At 36.8% G+C, this 26,795-nt stretch overlaps 1 protein-coding gene and 1 pseudogene across 1 annotated transcript in view; both read left to right on the top strand.

Moving 5' to 3' along the window:
* KCNIP4 (potassium voltage-gated channel interacting protein 4) overlaps window positions 1-26,795 on the top strand; it is a 612,263-nt gene that overhangs the window by 223,147 nt on the left and 362,321 nt on the right. The gene's annotated exons all lie outside the window — the stretch shown is intronic.
* LOC134566058 (uncharacterized) lies at window positions 19,875-20,784 on the top strand (annotated as a pseudogene).

The following is a 26,795-nucleotide window of genomic DNA, read 5'->3' as shown; positions in this document are numbered from 1 at the left end:
TGCTGTCAGTCTGAGCATGTCACTTATAGTAAGGACGTTTCCTGTGTGACCTCCTGGGTCCTTGGGTGATCGTCCCTCTCCTTAATGCATAACTGTCTTTCTGTGTACCAGTGATAACAAGCATTCGGATAATCCCGACAGGCCTGAGTTTATCCGTCTGCCACTTCTGGCCTCTGCTTGAATAGACAGGAGGCTTTTGCACACACTCTCACTCGTTGCTTTGACTGACTGGCAGAAACCCACTTAATGTAGTTTAATGGCTTTGCAAAGAAAGCCTGCAAGAATATACTAACAGGCTGTGGTTAGATCATGACCTAGCTCACCATGAACTTGGAAGGTCTTGAAATGATAGCTGTCCTTATCGTGATTGTTCTATTTGTGAAATTATTGGAACAGTTTGGGCTTATTGATGCAGGTTTGGAAGGTAAGAAAGTGATTTATTAAGTAGCAGCTGCCAAATCTTGAATGCGGTGGCTCTTGCATCTTTCTGTTACCCGTGGGGTGTGTGATGTGTGCTGAACTTGTCTGTGTGTGTTTCAGAAGTACATTCTGTTCTCGTTCTAATCAGTGATCTTTATTATGTTTTGGTATTCACAGTCAATAGTATTGTTAAAATAGGAATGTTGATTTTAGAAATTACAAAATGTTAGCATAATCTTCCCTTTGTTCTGAACAAATTTGGTTCAGATAATATTTTACTGAAGCTTGATCAGATCCTAAAGGATTGGAAAAAAAAAATATTCTTTATAAAATAATACTAAACACAGACATTAGGTGCACTATAATATTACCTTTGATATAATGTTTATTTTATTAGTAAGAAAATAGATTTAATGTTTTATTGTTAAAAATGATTGTTTAGCACCTGCATATATGTTAATTAAAAAAAAAATCATCTTGGTTATGATTTTTTAAAATATGTTTTGAAACACAAAACAAATTACCTTTAGCATCTGTTGTTTTAGTGAATGGCATGGATATTTATGGTATATGCTATTTGTGCATGATGGACAATTGTAACTATTAATAGTTGTTTGATTTATTTTGTTGAAATAGGAAAGACGAACAGTCTAACCACACGAATGACATAAGGAGTTAAGGAACCACAGTAAACGCTTATTGCAAGATGTAATGTGTTCATGCAATCATTTGGTTCACATAAAAATAGTCATAGCAACTTCTTTTCCGTGCAAGATTAACAGATCAGTTTGCATTCTGCAAGCACACATCTAAGTTTCTTTTAACTGCTTAGGGTGGATTGTAGACTAATCAGCTATTCACTTAGATAAAAGCCACTGCCTTCTCTTTCATTCGCATTAACTAAGAAAGTTTACTGTGATCACTCTGTAATTTGTCAGTCTGACTGGTTCATTAATGGTCATGTTTGAACACTACCTGCAGAAATGATTTAATCACCAACACATCTTAATTCTATATCGAGCTAGATCCACATTTAATAAAGAAATTGTGGGTGATTTATCAGTCTACACTTGCTAGCTGATTGTGTGGAGCCGTGGCAGGGATTTACATTTTATCACATATTATTTTTATTTTACATAGTACATATTAAGCTTATAACAACTTGGTAGGTTTTCAGGAAAAGATTGCCAATATCTCTCTCTCTCTCTGTGTCTGTCTGTCTGTCTGTCTGTCGGTCTGTCTATCAGTGTTGTTTTAGAAAAAGCCATTAACCTGTTGACTTTTGCTGAGATGCTTTAACTTTCTCAATGGCAAATAAGTAATCAGTAAGCCAGTGTTCTGTCTCCTTGTGATACTGAAAGAGTAATGATGCTATATAACAAAAACATTGTTAATTGAATACAGCTTTGTAGATTTGGTTTTTGTAGATGCAATTGTTCTGACCTACTGACCTATTTTACATGAGATAAGAATGTGAGTAGATGAATATCAGTTATAAAATGCAAACTTCACATGTAATCCATAGTCCTTGTAATGTGTAATGACAGTTCTTGCATGCGTTTGCAGACAATGGATGAAATGATGTATTGCCATTTCATAACATTTGAACCCTGTTTGTGCCTTGTCTGCTGATGAATGGGTTTAACTGAATAACTGGGTAGTCAGATTTAAAGGCATTGCTTGTCACAAACGTCCAAACGTATAAGTGTAAGTCAATCCAGCCCAACATGGCAGTGTCATTACATTGTATACAATGGAAAATACATTTTGAAAGGTGGTTACTTACTGACACTTTTTAAATCTTTTGAGACTAGGTTAAATAGCTTATTTCCGCTACTGATAATGTTTGGTGCCCTCCTGCACTGTTTGGCATTGGGTGCCTGATCTAGGACATTGTTAGCCAACACAGACACTGCAGATGTTAGCGTACAATATTTCCTAAGTTCTCAGCAGCTGGAAGTTTGCAAATTATCATAAAGGTATAATGGATCAACATCTGCAGTTCCAAGGTTAGCCATAACTGGTGCAGGGAAATCTGGCTACAGATCAAGTAATAAATACAAAATAACATTTTAAAATTCAGGTAGCATCTTGCATAAGATGTAAAAATGGACTTTGCATTAAGTTTATGCCGTTATAACATGGCGTTCAGGGTAGGCAATCTTTGGCACTCCAGATGTTGTGGACTACATTTCCCATGATGCTTTCTCAGCAGTATAGCTATAAAAGGATCATGGGAGATATAGTCCTCAACAACTGGAGTGCTGAAGGTTGCCTATCCATCTATTGGAAGTTGAATCTATGAGGAGGACATACCAATTTTAAAGTGAACCTGTAAGCTCATAAACTTTTAAATTAGCCGTAGGAACTATATGGAGGGTTTAAATAGCTTAACAGTTCAGCCATTACGACAGTTTTGAAAATGTTTATTAAAATAAAAAATACATAAAAAAAAAAATAATTTCTCGCAAAAAGAAAACAAAATTATGATACAGAGATACCGATACTCTCTTAGATGTGTCTCCCTTTTTCTTATAACAAATCATTTTTTGATAATAAATAATAAATGTTTAGTAAAATACAGCCATGAAAATCATTATGATGAACATGTAAATCCCCAGCAAATTATTAAACAATAAATAAATAATGTAGAGCTGTAAGATACAAGAGGTGTCAATGAACGAATCCTAAATTTTTACTTTACAAAGTAGTGCGTGTTAATGGAAAACTCATATTTTAGGAATACAAATGTGTTCTTAATGTTAGCCATCCTAAGTGTTAGCAATCCTCCCTATTTTAGATGGAGGTCCCACCTCCACCTCCAAAATAAGAAAAAAAATTGCTTAATTTATATTTAGTGCCCCAGCAAGCTGACCTCACTGCTGCTTCTCCACCTTCCCAGCTGAGATCCTTATTGATGATCTCAGCCAATCCTTCCCTTTCTAGGGAAGTTGCACAGAAATCCCCTTGCTGAACTAGTTAGCATCTCCTCCTAGAGATGCATTGAGTCACTGCATCTCAATGGGTTGCATTCAGCTTCTCCACACAGAGTGAGGAAATGCCTTCCATCTGTCCTGCAACACTTGCAGGATGGCACATAGGAAGCCCCTCTGGTTGCTGTGAGAGTGACTGCTTCTAGAGGAAGCATTAGGCAGCAAGTAAACAGTCTTTACACTGAAGAGAATGTGAGGATACTCTCTTTGACACAGAACCATTGCATTAAGCTTTAAAGGTTCTGCTGTCCAGAATGTCCATTAATAAGGGGGGGGAGAAAGATTTTAAGAAAATGGTAGGTGTAGGTAAGAAATGTATTGACATAAATAAAGTAAGCATATAGAAATAAACAAAATTAAATGCAAAGAAAATATTTTTTTTAGAAACAGACAATCGATCTAAGCTATACCATACATTTTTTAAAATATAATATTATTTTTAAAGCTGCATGCAATGTTTTTGTATACTTTTTGTATACTAATTTGAATGTTAATATATATTACCTTTAAAAATCTGCCTGATATTTGTAAAGTTAGAAAATATTAAAATGAACTGTTGCATATTTCTTATTCAACACAAAAAATGAATCACAGCCCCGGTGAGCTGTCATAAAAGTGTCTGTCTGCAGCTGTGCACCTGGAACTCTAATAAAAGATTGATAGACTGTACTAGCCGGGACCTTTAATATAGTTTTGTGGATTTATATGAGTTATTACACCATATTCTATTATGATATCCCATGTTTTTCAATACAATAAATCACCACAATTTATTATTTGTATTATTAGTTATTGTTATTTTTGGAGATTTATTGATTTAATCATATTAGATTACATTTTTATAACTTTTGTTCATGTTTTCACATCTCACCAAATGAGTACTCCGGAAAGTTGGATATGTAAAGTTTTATTTAACTACTCTCAACGTACATCTGAGTGCAGATGTCACAGTTTAGTAGATAGAACCCCAAACGCAGAATATCCACAGCAAGCTACAGAAAAGGGTACGGCAGAAGCATAGTCACGCAGAACAGGTTCATAAACGGAAGACAAGCCAAAGGTCAGATAATCAGGACAGGTACAATGCAGGAACTGAGCACAGGTATCAGGTATGAGCAGGTTTAACCCCTTAGTGACCAGACCATTTTTCTATTTTCTTACCGTTAAGGATCAGGGCTGTTTTAAAATTTCTGCGGTGTTTGTGTTTAGCTGTAATTTTCCTCTTACTCATTTACTGTACCCACACATATTATATACTGTGTTTCTCGACATTAAATGGTCTTTCTAAAGATACCATTATTTTCATCATATCATATCATTTACTATTAAAAAAATATCTAAAATTTGATTTAAAAAAAACACACTTTTTCTAACTTTGACCCTCAAAATCTGTTACGCATCAACAACCGCCAAAAAACACCCATGCTAAATGGTTTATAAATTTTGTCCTGAATTTAGAAATATCCAATGTTAACATATTCTTAGCTTTTTTTTTTGCAAGTTCTAGGGCTATAAGTACAAGTAGGACATTGCTGTATTAAAATGTATATTTTTTAAATGTATCAATAGTGACATTGTAACACTGTTATCTATCATAAATCTCTGCATCACACCTTACATGTGCATATTTTTTTTAAAGTAGACAACCCAGGGTATTCCATATGGGGTATGTCCAGTCTTTTTTAGAAGCCAGTCAGTCACAAACACTGGCCAAAGTTAGCATTTATATTTGTTTGTGTGTTAAAAATGCAAAAACTATTGTGAACGTTAACTTTGGCCAGTGTTTGTGACTAAGTGGCTACTAAAAAAGACTGAACAACCCAGTCTTTTTTTAGTAGTGACTAAGTGGCTACTAAAAAAGAGTGGGTTGTCTTCTTTTGCAAATGGTATGCCATCATGGGGGTAATTCTAATTACTGGGCTAGCATACGCTCTCAAAGGCAACATAACCAATCTGGCAAATTTCAATGTGAAAAAACTTAAAATCAAGCCTTATACTTGACCCTGTAACTTTCAAAAACACTATTAAACCTGTACATGGGAGGTACTGTTTTACTTGTGAGACTTCGCTGAACGCAAACATTAGTATTTCAAAACAGTAAAATGTATCACAACAACGATATCATCAGTGAAAGTGCTGTTTGTGTGTGAAAAATTCAAAAAACTTCCCTTTCACTGACAATATCATCGCTGTGATATGTTTTACTGTTTGAAAATACTAATATTTGTGTTCAGCAAAGTCTCCCGAGTAAAACAGTACCCCCATGTACAGATTTTAGGTTGTCATGGAACGTTACATGTTTAAATACAGTGCTAGCAAATTAAATTATCTGGACTTTCGGCCTGGGTTGTCAGGCAGGTTCCTCAAATTGCCATCAATACAATGGCTTAATTATGTAAAAATATTACATTAATATGCACGTAGAATTTAAATATATATACATATTTACACAAAATACAAAAGGAAATCAGCGTTAATCAACAATCTAGACCCCTAATAATGTTTAAAAAAATTATACTCAAAGACTTTGAAAAAATCAATAGCAACAAATACAATGCACATAATTTGACCTTTGCCGAACGAAAAGCACTAAAACAACTTCAAGAGGACAGAGACATAGTCATCAAACCTGCTGACAAAGGGTGGGATTGTCATTTTTTCAATCAATATGTGCATAGAAGAAGCACAAAGACAGTTAAAAGACAAAGACGTATACAAAAAAAACTACATTATGACCCCACTCCTAATATTCAAAGTACCTTATCCACTTTCCTACAGAAAGGTCTAGACTCTGGTATCTTAAACAAACAAGAATTAAATTCTCTAAATATAAAATACCCCAAAATTTCATTCTTATACTTCTTGCCGAAAATACATAAAAACATTAACAACCCTCCAGGCCGACCTATCATATCTGGTATTAACTCACTTTTATGTAATTTATCAGAGTTCATTGACATACTTCTACAACCCTCTGTAAAATTCATGCGATCCTACCTCAAAGACTCTATGTCACTAATGCAATTTTTTAACAATTTTAAATGGCAATCCAATTTTATTCTAGTTACATGTAATGTACAGTCCCTATACACCATGATTCCCCATCACATAGGATGCCACGCAATAAAATACATTTTAACCAAAGAAAATAGAATCACCACCGTTCAAATTGATTTTATACTAGAAGGCATCAATATTATTTTAAATAACAACTATATCTGTTTTTTAGATTCATTTTATCTTCAAAAGAAAGGGACAGCTATGGGGACCAGGTTCGCCCCTAGCTATGCGAACCTATTTATGGCCGATTGGGAATCCATGGCCATATGGGGCGGACATGCTTGGTGGGCAAACCTGGTCACCTATTTCAGATACATTGATGATTTATGTTTTATCTGGGAGAGTACAGAAGATCCTTTAAATTATTTTATCCATGATCTTAATCACAACAATAGAGGTATTATTTTATCCTGTGGATATAGCAAAGAATATAAAACTTTTTTAGATCTTAACATTTTTATTAAAGATGACCAAATTCATACAAATTTTTTTTTAAAAGTTTGTGTCAATACAGCTATTGAGCAATCTAGTTGTCACTAAAGTGCCCCGCAGAGTCAATTCCTACGTCTCCTTAGGAATTGTTCCCAATTAGAAGATTTTAATACACAGGCCAACTTTTTAAGGGACAAATTCATTGAAAAAAAACTACTCACCAACCCATCTTAACACCACCTTTAACAACATTAGGCAAAAAGAAAGAACAGATCTTCTAACATACAAAAACAAACCTACTACTAATGCCAAGCCCCTTCCGGTCATTTTCAATTTCAACAACAAAAGTGGTCATATAAAGAAAGTAATTAAAAAGCACTGGCACTTACTAAAACAGGACGAAGTACTAAAGAACATTATACTGGATAAACCAATATTGTTTTTAGAGGTGCCCCTTATTTCAAGTCAATTCTAACCACCAATTTTACAAAAGAGACTAAAATCAATACTAGCTCTTTTGTTTCCAATGCCAGTGGATTTTATAAATGCAAGAGATGTATTGTCTGTAAAAATACCGATCCCTCTGTTCCACCCAAAACCACTTTATTTAAGTCAAATGTAACTAACAAAACTTATAAAATTAAGGATTTTATCAGCTGTGACACAAATTTTTACTTACTGGTATGCCCATGCGGCCTTCAGTATGTAGGTATGACCACAAGAAACCTCAAAACTAGACTGAGTGAACACTGTAGAAACATTAAAAAGGGATACCTAAAGGACTCAGTCTCTAAACACTTTTGCTTGCACAACAATGACACAAAATTACTTAAATGCATAGGTATCAAAAATTGTGTGATTCCACGGAGGGGTGGTAATATCAAGAATATTCTGGGCAAGGCTGAAATGGAATGGGTGTTCAATCTGAAAACATTAACCCCCTCTGGTCTTAATGTAGATTTTGATCTGTTTAATTTTATTTAATTATGTACACCATGTTATATGTACCTACGTATTACCTACCTATGTTGGTCAGGATATCTATCGTTGTGATTTATTATCAAGATTCTAATAATATCTTATGTTTTTAGCATATACATCACTTTAGTCCCTCCCCCCCCCTTGATTATACTAATCTCTTCCCTATATAAACTCCTACTAGCCAGGTTGTATGTTCTTTATACCATTTGAGAAAGCCTATATTGGTGAAACGCATAATGGTTATTTTATATTGTGTATTTTAGATCAATTAAAGGTTTTTGGTTACTTTACTGTGCCGATTCTCTTTTTATTGTATTTTTATGCACTATTTTTACTTTCCTGGCTTTTTACTGTTGTTCCTGCACTTAAAGAAATCCCAGGTGGGGATCATACCAACGCCTTATTAATTGAGCAGTGTTTTCTGCTCTATGCTTGTGAGTATTATTTTATTTACTCTTATCCAATTGAGAGCAGTAGTGTCGCCTCTTTTTATTCCCTTTTGGAGCTTTGGATGACCAGACGATGTTGATAGACACACTCTCTTCACATATCCCATAAGCAGGGATTATACAGCTGCACACCCTTCACACCAGACTTGTGCTGGCTCTGTCCCTGATCTGCCTCCTTGACAGTCTCAGCCAATTCTATGGGAAAACATTGTGATTGGCTTACAGAATCACTTCTGATGATTTCAAGCAAGCAGGCAGATCAGCGGCATAGGATGCAGCTGAAGACTTGCATACAAGTAAGATTTTACTATATTTAGGGAGATAAGGGTGGCTAGATGGTGGTTTTATCACTATAGGGTCAGGAATATATTTGTATTCCTGATCCAATAGTGTTCATTTAACAGTCACAGAATCCAAAACTACTACACAAAAGTATATATTTGTAGAAAGTACCACCTGCAGGCTAGGTAATTACCAGCATTTTGACACTTTTCATATAACCATTTTATCACAAACCTAGGTCAAAATAGTTAATTTTCTGTGGGGTTTTTTACACAAATGTTTTATTTTGGGGAAATTCACAGACCACATGTACCACTACTGCAAACATTACATATTTGTATTCTGCTACTGTTCTTGGATACTATGATACCCCACATGTATACCTGTTCCCAAATTAACCAACCTATAATCCAACCCTTAATCCAACCCTTAATCCAACCCCAATCCAACCAATAATACAACCCATAATCCAAGCTATAATCTAACCCATTTTCCTACCCCTAATCCAACCCATAATTGAACCTCTAATCTAACCCATGATCCAACCTCTAATCCGACCATTGTGCCTCTATGGAACTTGGGAACACTGTGCCAGGCTGGGGGGTAAAAGCATTTTTAAAGTTACCGCAGTAGCATGATGGATTATGCCGTTACTGGGCACTGAAGCCCTGCGTAAAGGCTGCATAGACTGTAATGTAGTTCTAAGTGGTTAAATAAATCCATGCAGGGGACAACATTTTATCTGTTACATATAAAATCAAGTCACTAATTGTATTTAACAACTTTGGCAGCAGGCATGATATAGTTAACAAGCACAACCAAGCATGCTAATAATTTCATAGAATGTATCTTTAAAATACACTTCTTATTTTAAGACCATGTTCATTCTTCTTTGAAAGAGTTTTATTAAAGTGAAACAGTTTAAGTTAGATGAACAACTTTGGCACTATTTATTATGTTATATTAGCTTTTTACAGTGAGCTGAATTCTCTGTCATCAATTTAAATATTACATGACATGACCAGGAATAATAATATAAGAGAGAAATGGTAAAATGATTATGCAATGTAAAAACCAAGAACCGGCAAATACAATCATGCTAAATTTAGGAAGATCTATTGTTGATTGAATCAAAATGCTTGAACTATACAAACCAAACCTCTATTGATTGTGACCTAATTTCTCTCCTTCCGATTCTGTGACAAGAAAATTAAATATCTACAGTCTTCCATTGTGCTAAAATATACTGTTTTCTTCTTTATTTCTCCCAGGATGCCATGTTCCAATTTTACATTTTCCAATATTTTTTTCTCTCTTTAGAAATAGAAATAAAACAGTAGCAGTATAGTCTGGTTTATACATATATAGTATAAGAATGTCTTCTTCTCCATATACTCACATACACTAATAAGCCACAACATGAACTCCATTTGACCTCTGAATGTGTACTGTGGCATCTTGCACCATTAGCGGCTCCAAGGCTCCCTTAAGTCCTACAAATGCTACAAGTTTTGAGATGGATCAAATGTTTTGCTCCAGCACATCCCACAGATACGCAGTCAGTTTGAGATCTAGGGAATTTAGAGGCCATAGCAACACCTTGAACTCTTTCTCATGTTCCTCAAACCATTCCTAAACATTTTTGCATGGTGCATTATCCTGCTGAAAGAGACCACTTCCTTTAAGGAACACAATTGCCATGAAAGGGTGTAGGTAGTCTGCCACAATCTTTTTGGTAGGTCTTGCATGTCAAAGCAACATCCAAAATAATGTCAGAACCCAAGGTTTACCAGCAGAACAGTGCCCACACAAACAAATACAGGACATACCCCATATTGAATACTCTGTATTGTCTACTTTATAAAAAAAAAAACCTCCAAATAAGGTATTTTAGTCCCCATAGAACCCGACACACCTATACATGGATGGTATCACTGTACTCAGGAGATGTTGCTGAACACATATTGGGGTGTTCTTTGGACGTAACCCTTAAAGTTCTCAGTACATGTATTCTTAAATTGCTATGTATGTCAAAAACATCACCAGTTATTATTATTTTTTTTTATTTTGCATAGATTGGTGGTAAAATGGTTGCATGAAAAGAGTTAAAATACCCCAAATGTAATACCTTAGGTTGTCTTCTTTTAAAAAAATATATACATGTGAAGGGTTATTCAGGGATTCCTGACAGACATCAGTGTTACAATGTAACTTGTGTTAGTTTTGAAAAAAAATGGTTTTGAAATAGCAAAGTGCTACTTGTACTTATAGCCCTATAACGTTCCAAAAAAAGCTAAGAACATGTTAACATTGGGTATTTCTAAACTGAGGACAAAGTTTGGAATTATTTAGCATGGGTGTTTTTTGGTGATTGTAGATGCATAACAGATTTTGGGGGCTCAAAGTTTGAAAAAGTGTGTTTTAAAAAAATCATTTTTATCATATTTTATTATTTTTTTATATTAAATTATATGATATGATGAAAATAATGGTCTCTTTAGAAAGACCATTTAATGACGAGAAAAATGGTATATAATATTTGTTGGTACTGTAAATGAGTAAGATGAAAATTAGAGCTAAACACAAACATCGCAGAAACATAAAAAACAGCCCTGGTCCCAAACGGTAAGAAAATTAAAAAACGGTGTGGTCACTAAGGGGTTAAGCAATAACATCAGCACCTGAGGACGAGAAGAGAGGCTTCTGATTGGTGGTAAGAATTCCTGGTCTTGGCAGAGCTTTCTGTAACTTCTGCTTGCCTGTTCAGGTCCAGCAACCAAAAATAATTCAAAATGTGTGTCATTTTCAACTACAAGTAGTGTCCATTAAAATAAACCCAGAAGAGATTTTTCTCTCAAGCCTATGAAAACCATTACAAATTCCCAATAAAACTGGCAAGGTTTGGGGATATGGATTTTTCTTAGTAAGTTAAAGGATACAAAATGATTCCCATCAAAAAAATGCATGTTACGTACTCATTCACCATTATGTTTAGCAATTGATTTTTCCTTCAATTGTAATCTTGTTGCGAAAGCATTTGGAACCTAGAACTCATAAATATCACAAGTTACCATGTAAAACATGCATCACATTTGGGCAGATTAAGACCCAGAGGGGTTACGTACCAAGCGGTTTTGTGTTTGTTTTTGTATCGTTAAGGGAGTTAAATGCTTTTTTAAAATGACTGACTCATAAAATGGTTATGTGTCTCCTTAGATCACATTTTGTATACTAATATCTATATTTTCCTGCTTTTTTCCGTCTTTTAAGATGGCAAAGGCAATTAATTGATGTTATTTTAGCGTAATCCATTAAGAGATCAATTCTAACAGCATTTTACATTAGGGAAGCTGTGCAAATGTAACACTCTGCCTAACACCTAAAGTAATTACTCCGTGTTTCCCACCTTATGTCCACCGTCTGTCTAAAGAACAACTTAAATAAACATTCAGACATGGAATATTACCATCTGCCAGTGCATCAAGTTTGTTTCCTCAAAGGAGACTGTCTATAAATATCAACAAAGCAATCTCAGTGGAAAATATGAGAAATCAAAAGAGCAAAATCTAACATCATTGCTAGTCATACAAGCTCAGGCTTGCCTATCAGTGCTTCTGGAAATCCACCGGGGTCCAAAATTTGTGTTATATTTATCTTATATTTCTTTTCTGTCTGTGCACTCACTAGGGGGCTTCCAGTAAGCTAATCTCAGCTGTTGATCCTATACAGGGTGGCACCGGATGTTAAGACCATTTACTCTCTGCGTTTTAAAGGGGTAACATTTTTTTAGGTAAGGTGTTGGGTGCCAGGAGTTCTGATAAAAAAATTAAGGGGCTTTATTGGGTGCCAGGAGATCTGATAAAAAAATGACAGGGCTTTATTGGGTGCCAGGAGTTCTGGGCCAGGAGTTTTGATAAAAAATGAAGGGGCTTTATTATTGGATGGAAGTAATCTCTAGTCTCGGAACACATGACTAATCGATTTTCCATTTCATCAGTAATATTTTTGGCAGGCCTCCTTATTGCTATGTGTGTGCCATTATTTTGTGATATACCATGGTGTGTTCTTTTTTTTTTATTTCTGTTAGTCTGCTGCAGCCTCTTTAATTTGTTTCATACTCAGACTAAGAACTCCAGACTGTTACACATTTTGTATGATGTGATAAATACATTGTCTATACGGGACAGCTGGCAAGGGAGTCAGGACGGAAATACAGATGCCTGATTTTATCATGCCAACATCATTTACACTACGTCAGGATTACGTGCAATCTGATAGCCATTTAGAAATCTGGTCCAGCATGACACTTAACCCAACTTTATCATGAAATGACATGTATATTTCTTGAAGTCATAATACTTTGTCTATACCCTTCCTAGGCCATAGAGCAGTTTGTGGAAATCAATCACTTATATTTTATTTGGGCAAATACAGAATGAATTATGAAATATGAATTATGTATTAACATATTATTTTAACCCCTTAAGGACCAAACTTCTGGAATAAAAGGGAATCATGACATGTCACACATGTCATGTGTCCTTAAGGGGTTAAAAGGATACTGTTCTTCAAAGTGCATAATTACTTCATATGATATTAGAAGGTACCTCAATAAATGTGTGTCATTTGTTTGACATCTTCCAAGTTTGAGTTCCATAAAATATGTATGCCAAATGTTGATTGTATGCTAATAGGTTCTGACATTATTTGAGCATCCTCCAACTATATTAAAAAGACTATATTTAGAAACAGCCAATGATAACCTGGAATTAATATGCTGGTGCTCAGCTTGGAAGGGAATTAAAATAAGCAGTCTTTTTTTTTTTCTTTTTCTCAATCAATTTAGGTGTTAACGTTGATATTGAAAGTTTTATGTACATAATGACATTTAATTCTTGTATTCTTTACTTTGCTTCAATCAATAGGAACAAACTGTTCATTAGATCAATTTTGACATTGTCAGTTGGACAAAGACTGCATACTAACAATGTATTCACTGTTAACATTTACATAATACACAATTATGTACAGAGCCAGTTATACACTCACTGCTGTCCCGAGGCCAGTTTCCTCAATGAAGCTTGCTGTATGTGATTGGATCGATGAATATTACTAATTTGGGGTATATGATTGGATGAATGAATGTGAGCAGTTTGAGGTATGACTGTATGGTGAATATAGTGGATTCAATTGGTGATTCAGCACTCCTAGTAGGTAGTGTAGGTGCAGGCTCGAAAGGCTTCCCTCCAAAAACCCTTTTAACATGTACTAAATAAAATGAAATGAGCCACAGCACTACAAAGTATGCCAATGGAGATTTATTCCACCACTTGGTGGACTCAGCAACGTTTCGACACACAGTGTCTTTCTCAAGCCTTAGATTCAAATTACCACATACAGCTTAAATACCCTAGAAATTACATCAATTAGTGCAAGATCCAGACCCTGAAAGGAGCCTATTAATTAGATACAAACGTTAACTCTTTGCAAGATATCACACCCAAAGAAAATAAAGAAAAACCTAGAAAAGTACCATAACTACTTTGAGCACAATAAATGATCCATATAAAGTACAACTTATTTAAAACTTTATTATGTAATACTTAGAAACACCATTAACAACAAATAGACTGTTTATACTACATGAAATAGTTATCCTGTTTTTTACGTATAATCACACGGAATAGGTGGTCCGCATTCTTTGATCTCCCTAATATCTATCCCAGGTATGTTATATAGTACTAATTATACAATTTTTAGCTAAATTGTATATTGATTTAAAAGATCTGTGTATGTATAACTGTTGATGTGGTGCTTTGTAAAACCTGGACTGCTTGTATGTCTTCTGACTATTTTCTTCAGCCATTTACTGATTTATTCCTTATCATGTTTTTATATAAGTTTGGTATACTAATTTGATATATTGATTGTATTATTTTGAACACATGTTTTCTAATGAAATATTCAATTTTTTTTATTGATTTTTTAATTGATTGTTTGTGTGTATATAAATGCATTTTCTTCACTGTGGTGTATGCTTGATAAAGACCTACTTAGGTCGAAACGTTGCAAATAAATCTGCCTGGAAACTTTCACAGTGAGTGCCTGAGGGTTTTTCTTTTTATGCATATTTTGTGTTTTTTTTTGCTGACCCATACTCAGTAGCACCCTGGATTGAAACATTGTGGCTGAGTGCGACCCTAGCTGTTTTCTACTGAATTATCAGTATAATACACAGAGTATTGCTTTCAAATCTCTACATAATGCTGCTCCCACCTATCTATCTTCCCTTATACACAAGTATGTCCCATCTAGGCCCTTACGATCTGCTGAAGAATTATGTCCGTACTCCTACCTCTGATGCTCACCTTCAAGATTTCTCGAGGGCTGTACAGTTCCTGCGGAACTCTCTTCCCTCCTCCGTTAGATGCTCACCCAGTCTCCACTCCTTCAAAAGAAATAATAAAAAAATCCACTTCATAAAAGCGTATCAATTAAACTGTTAATAGCCCCCGACTGATTCCTCTTCTGCAACTGGCACTAGTCTAATACTATCCTTACCTTTTTGTGTCATTTTACCCAACTCCCTCTAGCATGTAAGCTCATTGAGCAGGGCCCTCAACCCCTCTGTTCCTGTGTGTCCAACTTGTCTGGTTACAACTACATGTCTGTTTGTCCACCCATTGTAAAGCGCTGCGGAATTTGATCGCGCTATATAAATATCATAATAATAATAATAATAATAATATCTACTCCAGACTTAATTCCAAAATATTTGAACACTTGTCTACATGTTGTTAAAGGGAAGTTGTCATAATTTTACATTATTATTGAAAATTAACATTTGTATGTAATATAGCCTCTCTGCATGTTATTTATTTTTATTTTTTTAATTCTTTATTTTTGTTGTGCAGGGTGGTACATAGCATTGGCAAATGCCACAACAGCGTGTTAAAAACATTCTTTCACAAAAGCTTGGCAGTGGCTAGTGTGTATGCACAATTTTATGGTAATATAAACAAGCTTAATTACAGGCTTAACCTAGTCGAAGTTTTACTGCATTGTAGAGTAGTTTGTGTGTATATTGGCGTTGTGTCGCTATATTCTACAGCAGTGGGGTAGATGTTGGAACTTACTAGTCTGCTAATAAAACAAGACATTCGAATCAGAGCAACATTTTAGCAGATATTGGTATTGAATTAAAATAAGTGAGTGAGGAAATCAGTTAGCTAAACTGGTACAGTACATCCATACCGGTGGCCTCTATGGCTACATTCCTTTAATCATATTAGCAATTCGTGGGTTACCATAAGACATCCCTCGGTCGCCTCCTTAAAGTGCAGACTGACCTTGGGTCAAGCAGTGCGGCCCTATGGCCTATGCATATTATTACATGCAGACAGGTATAGGAGATATATTTTTCGAGTGATAGGAAACCTTCCTCATGTGCCTACAGTTGTAAGCCTTATGTTATACAGGGGCTCGTGATGAATGTACATGCTATGGGCGATCGTTATTCTAAACGGTAAGCTGTTTCTACACGTTACATTTCAAGGGCAGTCAATTACATTGGCAGTCTAAAAGAAAAGAAAAGTGAAAAACTGGGAAGAACATAACGTTGTTAACTGAGGTTCGTGGAAGTTCATATGGGGCATATGGGGCTGGGAAAGTTCCTCCTGAAGTGGGAAGTCAAATTGAAGAAAAAATGGTCTTGTCGGTCTTCTGTGTTCTTTAGGGGGTATTACACTGTATGAACAGTGCAGTTCTTATAGTCCAGGGGACCGCTGCAGCGGAAAAGCGAGGATCCTTAGTTCCACGAGGAGAATCATGGTTGGCTCATTGAAGGTACAGTTGGAGAGGTTCTTCTCGGGACAAACGTCTCTGAGGTGGCCGGATTCCATGTGTGGGTGGCGGTGGGCCTGATGGGTTGTTGCAAGGCGTCATGAGGGAGGCCCCAGACCGTTAGGTGTCTTCTCGCCTCTGTTACGTCGGCTATCAGGTAAGAGTCGTCCCCCTTAATCACCCGTAGTTTATGGGGTGTGTGCCACTGGTACTTTATGCCGTGTGCGCGGAGTAAGGCGGTGAGCGGCCCAAGGGATGCTCGCCATGCCATCGTACCTCTAGACAGGTCCGCATAAAAAGTGAGGGACATATCCTCAAATATATAAGGAGTGTGTTCTCTAAGGGCAGCCATTAGTGTCGTTTTATCCTGACGCTTTTGAAATTTAATTATTGTGTTCCTGGATGCCGCCGCCGGGGCCGTTGTGGGTTTGGGTATGCGGAATGTGTGTTCAATGCATATAACTTTGGCCTGCTTTGCGGGGAGGATCGTGCTCACCAGGTGTCGCATGAGGTGGGGCACTCCGGCGTCTGAGACTGAGTCCGCAATTCCTCTTACTTTGAGGTTTTGAGCCCTCCTCGTGTCTTCCATCACCGCCATTTTCTGGTCTACTTGCAGTTGCTGGCGTTGTAAGGAGGCTACGTCTCGTTGTAGTGCGGTGAGTTGTTGGGTATGGCTCTTGGAGTCACGCTCGGCTGCACACATTCGGTCCGACAGGCCCTGGATGTCTTTTTTCATACCCGCCATGTCAGCCTGGAGGCCCAGTCGTAGCTCCTTCAGCAGCTCTTTCATCTCGGCCTTCGTGACCGGAGACGCGTCCGACGGCGTCTTAGGTTGTATCTGTGGTCGGGTAATGGGCATGGACACCTCTACTTGGTCCGAGGTTGGGGCATCAGAGTTGGTGAGGTCGTCAGCAAAGTCCGCGTAGTCCGCCATGCGGGACTCTTGGGCTTCGCATGCTCTCCGCCACAGGTCTCCAATACTTGCACCTGGGCGAGTCCCGTCCGATTTAAGTTTTTTGTTTTTCTTCCCCATTGCCCCCTAGATCGTCGGGGTAAGCAGCGAGGTACTTTTGTTGATTTTGGGGGTGATTTTCATAAATTTAGGCAGTAGTTTTGCTTGTACAGCGCGGAGCTCGCTGAAGTTGCGACCGCTCGCCTCGGCTGTTGGCTCCGCCCCCCCTCTGCATGTTATTTTTATTCATCTCAATACTCATTTCCAGTGCATGACCTGACAACATTATTCCAAGGGCTTTAAGCCCTCTTGAATCAGAAACACCACCTATCCCCTAAGTCTAAGACCATGCACAATCCAAACTGCCAAAACGGCTTCATAGTGCATTTTTGCGATGCTCTGAACTTTAACATGATGTCAGGATTCACAAATGCACAGTACCTCTTAATGACTGCGTGGCAGAATAAATGTGCTTTTGACCAAAGAGGACTTCGAGCAAGGGTGAGCTAAAATATATAATAAAATTCTCGTTATAAATATTATAAGTAATTTGTATATTAAATAAATACTCTAAGCACCATAACTTTTATAGCATGCTGCATGGCTGTAAACCGTCAAACTTTTTACAAACCGTTTAATACCTACCCGTCTCCGTAAGACACCCGCTGTCCTTCTGGTCTGAACTGATCTGCTAAAGAGTTCATACTTCCATATTATCATACCAACTCATACCAAACTGGGACATTATTCATTGTCTGAGAATCATAGGCTAACGCTCTTAGCCAATAATTAATGCACGAACCTGCTATGAGTTGGCATGATATTGTAGGAGTATGAACTTCCTTATGTATCAGTGGTTCCCAAACCAGTCCTCATGGCCCACCAACAATCCAGGATTTATGCATTTTTCTGTATTATTCCAATGGAGGTACTGACAAAACCTGTTGGTGAATCTTGAGGACTGGTTTGGGAAACACTGCTCTAAATCATGCTAGCTCAGACCAAAATCAGCACAAGAGCCTGGTTGTTGTTGCTTAGTCATTCAGTCATGTCCAACTCTCTGTGAACATATGGACCATAGCACGCCAGGTACATCTGTCAGTCACTGTCCATCTGAGCTCCAACAACTTCATCTTTGTGGCTTCAGTGACTTCATCTATCCATCTCCGTCTCTGTTGTCCCCTTCTTCGTGTGCCTTCAATCTTTCCCAACATCCTGCCTTCTCATTATATGGTCAAAATATTTGAGCTTCAGCCTCATGATCATAGCTTCCAGTGAACAGTTTGTCTTGATTTCCTGTAGTACAGATTTATTGGACCTTCTTGCAATCCAATGGATTCTACGCAGTTTTTGCCAACACCACAGTTCAATGGCATCAATTCTACGATACTCAGCCTTCTTTATAGTCCAGCTCTCACATCTGTATGTTACTACTGGGAATACCATAGTTCTGACTATGCGTACCTTTGTTGATAGTTTAATATCTTTAGTTTTTACCAGCTTGTTTAAGCTTGCCATAGCTTTCCTCCCCAGACTACAGTCAGCATATGAGGAGATCTTGGATCCCAGGAAAATAAAATCTGTCACTGCCTCCAATTCTTCCCCATCTATTTGCCAGGAATTAAGATTACTGTTTGCCATGATCTTGGTCTTTTAAACGTTAAGAAGCAAGCCAGCTTTTGCACTCTCTTCTTTTACCCTCATAAACAGATCCTTTAGTTCTTCTTCACTTTCAGCCATCAGTAGTTGTATTCAACACATGATAGATATAACACCAAGAAAAGATGTTACTATAGTCATAGGAGACTGGAATGCTAAAGTAGGGAACCAAAAGACACCCGGAATAACTGGCAAGTTTGGCATTGAAGTTCAAAATGAAGCAGGTCAGAGATTAGTAGAATTCTGTCAAGATAATTCTCTGGTCATAGCAAACTCTTCCAACAGCCTCCGAGACAACTCTACACATGGACATCAGCAGATGGACAATATAGAAATCAGATTGACTATATACTTTGCAGCAAAATATGAAGGAGCTCTATACAGTCAGCAAAAACAAGACCTGGAGCTGACTGTGGCTCAGACCATGAGCTTCTCATTGCAAAGTTCAGAATTAAACAGAAGAAAAGAGAGAAAACCATCAGACCAATCAGATATGGCATAAATAATATCCCTTGTGAATATGCAGTCTAAGTAAAGAATAGATTTAAGAGACTTGACATGGACGATAGAATGCCTGAAGAACTTTGGACTGAAGTTTGCAATATTATCCAGGAAACCGCAAGAAAAAAAATCCCCAAAAGAAAGAAATCTAAGAAGGCAAACTGGCTATCTCATGTGGCTTTAAAAATAGCCCACGAAAGAAGAAAAGAGAAAGGTAGTGGAGATCGGAAAGAAATTATCCAACCGAATGCAGAATTCCAAAGGATTGCAAGAAGAGACAAGGAGACATTCTACAATGAGCAATGTAAAGAGATAGAAGAAGAAAACAGAATGGGAAAGTCAAGAGATCTATTCAAGAAAATTGGGGATCTAAAAGTTACCTTTCATGCCAAAGTGGGTGTGATAAAAGACAAAAATGTCAGGGACTTAACAGAAGAAGATCAGATAAAGAAGAGATGACAGGAATACACTGAATATATATACAGGAAGGATCTTAAAAGCAGTGATGACCTCAATAGTTGGGCCAATAAGATGGAACTAGAAATCTTGGAGAGCAAAGTGAGATGGGCCCTAGGATGCCTTACAGATAACAAGGCTGCAGGAGTTGATGAAATCCCAATTGAACTATTAAAAATTTGGCAAGATGATGCTGTGAAATTTCTGCTTGCCTTATGCCAACAAATATAGAAAACTCAACAGTGGCCAAAAGACCGGTAAAGGTCAGTCTACATCCCAATCCCAAAACAAAAGCAATGCCAAAGAGTGCTCCACTTATCGAACATGTGCACTAATTTCACATGCTAGCAAGGTAATTCTTAAGATCATACAAGCTCGACTCAAAAAATATATGGACCGAGAATTACCAGATGTACAAACTTGGTTCCACAGAGGACGAGGCGCAAGAGATCAAATTGCCAATGTATGTTGGATAACAGAGAAAGTCCAAGAGTTCCAGAAAACCACCTACTTCTGCTTCATAGACTATTCTAAAGCCTTTGACTGTGTGGATCACAACAACATGTGGCAAGTTCTTAAAGAGATGGGAGTACCAGATCATCTCATCCGCCTCATGAAGAATCTGTATGTGGACCAAGAAGCCACAGTCAGAACCAAACATGGGACAACAGAATGGTTCAAGATCGGGAAAGGAGTGCGACATTGTATATTGTCACCTTATTTATTCAACTTAAATACGGAATACATAATGCGTTAGGCTGGGCTGGATGAATCTTAAGCTGGAATCAATATTGCTGGAAGAAATATCAACAACAAGAGCCTGGTAGAAACATGTAAATGTCAAACTGTTCATAAACGATTTTATAAAGCTTACTGTCAGGCTGCAGCAAGAGGCTCCTGGCAACATAATATCAACATGGTTCTGTACTGGTTATGGTGTCCACAGTATCCCTTGGAACAATAATTCAAAATAAGTTTTCTTTATTGGGGGATTTCCCTACACAATGATATGCTGATATTTATTTTTCCAAGGTCACGTTTTTAGTTACTTAATTTTAATAATTATGTTTTATCTTTGTTAAAATCTGAGCTCATTTTTTAAAAACAATGGATCCGTTATGATTTATCAAAATTGCCATTCTTTTCGATCTGTTCTCAAAAGTAAAAGATGAGATGTGAAACAGCAAAAGATGTTAACCTTCTCAATGCCAGAGGCATATGCAAATCAGTGCGGCTCTAATCCCTCTGGTGGCCAAAGAGTTGATTTGCAGTTAGAATGCACATCTGATACTGTAATTGTATTCTTACTACTTAGCCTTTAACCTCCTACAGGATGTTAATGCAAGTAATATGTGCACATAACTGTTAAGAGAATTGAAGATACTTAATATAGTGTTTTAGTCAATCTGGCAGCAGTCGTACAATTTGTCATCTGTTGAGCCATTAGTGAATAACAAGTCATAGAATTAACCATCTGTTTTTAGATTTTTCACAGTTTGCACATAATTCTTAAGGCATCTCTTCCGTTATGAAATATTGCATAATATTAGTGCTAATACCATATGTTAAACATTTAAGTTCAAAATATTTTATTGAGACCTCTTTCTGCTAATTAGCAATTACATTTTCCAAGAAAATATCATTTAAATCAACATAGCGTTTCTCTGCCAACAAAGAAATAAACGTTCTGTTTTCAGGAATATGAAAACATGAGGTGCAGCAAACCAGTCTAATTTGCCATATATAATATATTAGATAAATGCAACTGGTTTAGAGGGTTTACAGGGACTAGAAGGTTATCCTCAATAGAGAACTTTTTATCTTTCATTATATTTTTCTGTATCACAAAAAAAAGGTATTTTCTTTTCTGTAGTGAGTTGAGTTCAGGGTTCGAGACATTGGTGAAAGGGGCAAAATACACTTACTCAATTTCTCTAGTATCAGTATTCACAAAGCTTTATAATGGTTTGATCCAAAAATGAAAGTGGTAAAGACTCATATATAATAATCAACCACAACATTAAACCGCTGGCAGGTGTAGTGAATAACATTGATTATATTGTTACAATGGCATCTATCAATGGGTGGGGTATATTAGACCGCAAATGAACAGCCAATTACTGAATTTTATGTGTTGAACACAGGAAAAATGGGCAAGCCAAAAGACCTCAGTGACTCTGACAAGGGCCAAATGGTGATGGCTAGACTATTGGGTCAGAGTATCTCCAAAACGGCAAGTCCAGTGGTTAGTACCTACCAAAAGTGGTGCAAGAAAGGACAACTGGTGAACTGATGTCAGGGTCATGCTTGCTCAAGTCTCATTGAGGCACATTGCGAGCGAAGGCTAGCCCGTCTGGTCTGATCACACATAAGAGCTACTGTAGCTCAAATTGCTGAAAAACTTAATGCTGACCATGATAAAAAGGTGTCAGAACACACAGTACTTTGCAATGTATGGTGCTGCAAATTGGTCAGAATGCCCACAATGACCCGTGTTCACCGTCCGAAAGAGTCTTCAATGGGGACATGAACATCAGAACTGGGCCGTGGAGCAATGGAAGAAGGTTGCCTGGTCTGATGAATCCCATTTTCTTTTAGATTGTCATTTACATGCACAATGAGAAGAAGGTAGGTCGGTAGGCTTAATGTTCCGTTCTGTGCACTGCTCGGCTGGGATTCATTTGGATTTTACTTTGATACATACCACTTACCTACAGATTGTTGCAGACCACATCCCTTCATGGCAATGGTGTTCCCACTTGTGGTATCTTAGAACAATAATAATGCACCCTGTCACACTGTAAGAAATGCAGAGGAACACAAAGCATTCAAGGTGTAGCATCCGGCTCCAAATTCCTCAGATCTCAATTGATTGAGCATCTGTGCAAATCCTATCAATGGAGGCCCCACCTCTCAACTTAGAGGTCTAAAAGGATCTACTGCTTATTTATTGGTGCCAGCTACCACAGGACACATGCAGAGGTCTGGTGGAGTCCATGCCTTAACACATCAGAACTGTTTTGGTATCTATCCGATATTAGACAGGTGATTTCATTATGGTTGATCAGTTTATATATATTGGTAATGTTCGATACAAATTTAACTGTAAGTTAAAATAAAATGTAACTTAAAATGCACTGTATTACTGCTAAATACATATGAAATGCATATGTAAATACCTGTCCACAACTGGAAATCATTTAATTTACTAAAAAACCTTAGATCAAAGGTGTAAAAACTTTTGTGATTTATGCAGGGTTAACTAGCAATCTTGGATTGCATTATAGATTAGATTCCTGTGTTTTAGCCATGCATCTGTATTTACTATATGTGGACATGGTAACCGATTCTGGACGTTACATTCCCGGTAATGCCAACAAGTTCCTTTTAGACATAAATAGGATGGGTATTTATCATTTGTTTTGTATTTGTTTACTATAAGTAACAAAAAGCAGAGTGAATTGTTGGAAGACAAGGAGCACTGTATTAGCTTGTCAAGGTTCATCCTGTCACTATATCTGAACGAACAAATGTATAAATAAATTAATAAAAATTGACATAATTTTAAATTATGTTGTTCTAGACCAACTTTATTTACACAAAATGCTATGCTTAATTGTTTTATACAAGAAACACCCAAGAATAAAAAGGTTATAAAGTCAATGCTGTAGATAGTTTAATTACACGTTTATGTGATACATCTCTGCTTTGACATTTTCTTTTTCATGTATTTCAGCTACAACCTGTCTTATAACATAAAGCACATAAACAATCCCAATATGTGAATAAGCGCAGCATATGTTCAATCAGTTGTGCCACTGCAAACAGACCCTTGCTTTTCGCTGTTGAAGGAAATTGGCTTCTCATACATGTTAGCATTCACACCTACATCATACAAAATCTACATGAGCAACTATCCTGTGTATTTAGTACAATGCTTCACTAACATAGGCCTCTATTTAATTTAATTTAAAGGATACCCTTTTCAAAGGAATTATTATTTTTGGATAAAGTTTTAAAATGATTTAATATTTAAAAAATAGATTGTATATATTTAGAAATCTGTTATATATTGCTATTTTTTTACTATACATGTTTTGATATTTACATATTTTGAAGTTAATCATTTTAAAGCTAACTTTTAAACAATGCTTAAAATGATGAGGTTGTTCATTATTTAACTGGGTAAATGTCTGCATTTTTTTTTCATTGTATTTATGTGTTTTGTTCTGTTCTTGCCGAGGGCAATGTTTTAATTATGATATATTCACTAAACAGATCAATTCTAAACAATTTACTCCTTAGTATTTGTTTCCTTTAATAGGCATCTTTTAGCTTGCTAAATAATTCTTCACATATTTTCAGATTGCTGAATTGGCTGGATTCCGTTTTAAAATAATAAAAAAAAAAAATTATGGGTGTGTTTAATGTATAGTATTAATAGTTTTAGTATTACCCGATCACCCTCCGCCTTTTCACTACCGGACTTCTTCCTCTGGCATCAACATAAATATCGGTACCCTGTGAATATTTGTTTTCAATTATTGAATTTATATATTTCTCATATAAGTTTAAACAAACATCGTGGCTCTTGCCTGTCCCGTTTGGTGCCTCTTTCTGCTTGATTTCTGGGCATACTAGACTTTCATTATACACACCAACTGAAGTAGAAAAATTCACACTTCATTTTCTTTTAACCTGGATTTGTATTTACACATAGAGTGTTACTATTCGTTTTACTATTTTTGGCGTATCAAGTTGTGTTTCTACCTACCTCCTAATGGTAGGGATTTGGCAGTGGTAACCTATAGAAATATATATTTTGTTTAAGATGTTTTTAATGTTTTTATTGTGCTTGATCTGTATTGCTACAAGTACGTTTTAATCCTCTAGGGTAATAATACAACTATAAACACAAAGTATTATGCAGACCCACAATTCTTTTGTCTTATTTTAATATATGTTTCTGCCTCCTGTGCTGTGCTAATATTGTTATGTAGGGCTTCCTTATCTAACTTTTTTGTTCAGGAATCCATGTTACAGAGATAAACCTACCTATAGTAACTAAATAGCAGATGTCCCATTGATTTGATGTAATTAGGAAATGTGATATTCAATCTTATCACAGATAAGATTATTCTTTGAATATTGACTAGGAAACTACTATGTTGTTAGTTCAAAATAACCCATTTGGAAATATTCAACTCACAGTATTCCTACTTTACTATTGTTTAGAAGGTAGGAAGACATTCATATTGATGTTTAACTAGATGAAAAATGATCTAATGTTTGCAGGCCTAAATGTAGAATTGTAATTTAGAAACCCTTTGTTAATGGTATTTCATAATGATAATTTTTTTTTGTGAAGATTTTTCAAGAGATTATTTTGGCTTATGTATACATTTTTGACAGTTCAGCAACCCTTTCTTGCTTGAGCCCTCCATTTTTAGCCACCTTTCATTGGTATCATATATTATCCACCTGTTACAAAGCAATAGCTGCCAAATGTCTCCATTTAATATTCTTGGAAAAACTTTAAAAATTATTTAAATAAAAAAAAAAAAAAACCAATATTTTGTGATATTTTGATATTTTATATTTTTGATTTTTTTTTTATATTCTTTCTTTTTGCACGTGCATAAAATTACAGTGGATCCCGCACCGCCACAACAGCGAATGCAGGGATTGCAGTACATTTAATGATACATGTTGAGTAGCATTGAGAACTGTTAGATATATAACTTTGCATCATTTGAGGAATTAGCACGGATTTTTATATTTCAGGTATTGTAGCTAGTTAAACAGTTAAACATAACATAGTGATGACAAATGAACCAAGCAGCCATTTTATATAGGTGATATGAGTCGGTCAAAATAATGTGGCTGTTAAACATGCGCAGATTAGGTTGCTTAGTGGCCCTGGTGGTTGGCACATCAAGAAACTTAGCTATCAGGGTACATTACGCTAGGCTTTGCTTACTCATATGTGGTCTGCGTGGGATCCTTTAAATTAAATGGTGTACGTTATGATGTACCTCTCAATGTGTAGGACCAGCAGTGAGTGCAGGGCATTTCTCGATGTATACATGGAGGAGAAATGTACTATGTTGGTGATGTAAGATGTCATGCTTTACAGTGATTGCCTAAAACACGTGAATATACCGCTGGGCGCATAAACAGGGTGGTTAATGCAAACAATTTTGTGGAGCTCCCTAAGAACTAATGTCCAGCAACATAGCGTCCACTGGTAGCTGCCCACCGTTTTAAGTGAGGGAGTCTGAGGTCAATGGGTGCAAGGACTGCTGGCATTAACAAATGAAATTTAAAACAAATAAAACAATGACCGTTAATGGTCTGGACCTCGGGTTGTGCAGTCAGGCAGCGGTGGGTGATGCAAGTCCCCTTGGCTGTCCGCTTGAGTCAGCCAATGCCCAACTTGGAGGCTTGAGATGGAGGCTTGGTATGGAGGTGTAGCGCCAGTGGTTTTCTGGTATGCTGAGGGGCAGCCAGTGGGTGTGCAGTTGCCGCTTTCAGTCACTTGCCGCAGGTGTTGGGCCAGGTCGAGCATTCCCAGGGTTGTGGCAGTAGGGTGGCTGATTTCTTCCGGTGGAGAAAGCGACGGGAAGCCCTCTGTCTGTGTCGCCGACTATGGTGTTTTGTGGTTTTCCGCCTGTGGAAGCCCTGCGCCGGAGCTGTGCCCCCATGCTTTCTCTGCCCCACAGGGAGTTCTTTCAAGTGTATTGCCGTGTGGTAAGACTTCTTGCCCCG

Source organism: Pelobates fuscus, chromosome 6 (assembly GCF_036172605.1).
Source record: "Pelobates fuscus isolate aPelFus1 chromosome 6, aPelFus1.pri, whole genome shotgun sequence".
Taxonomy (NCBI): domain Eukaryota; kingdom Metazoa; phylum Chordata; class Amphibia; order Anura; family Pelobatidae; genus Pelobates; species Pelobates fuscus.
This window is presented reverse-complemented; position numbering and strand designations above follow the sequence as displayed.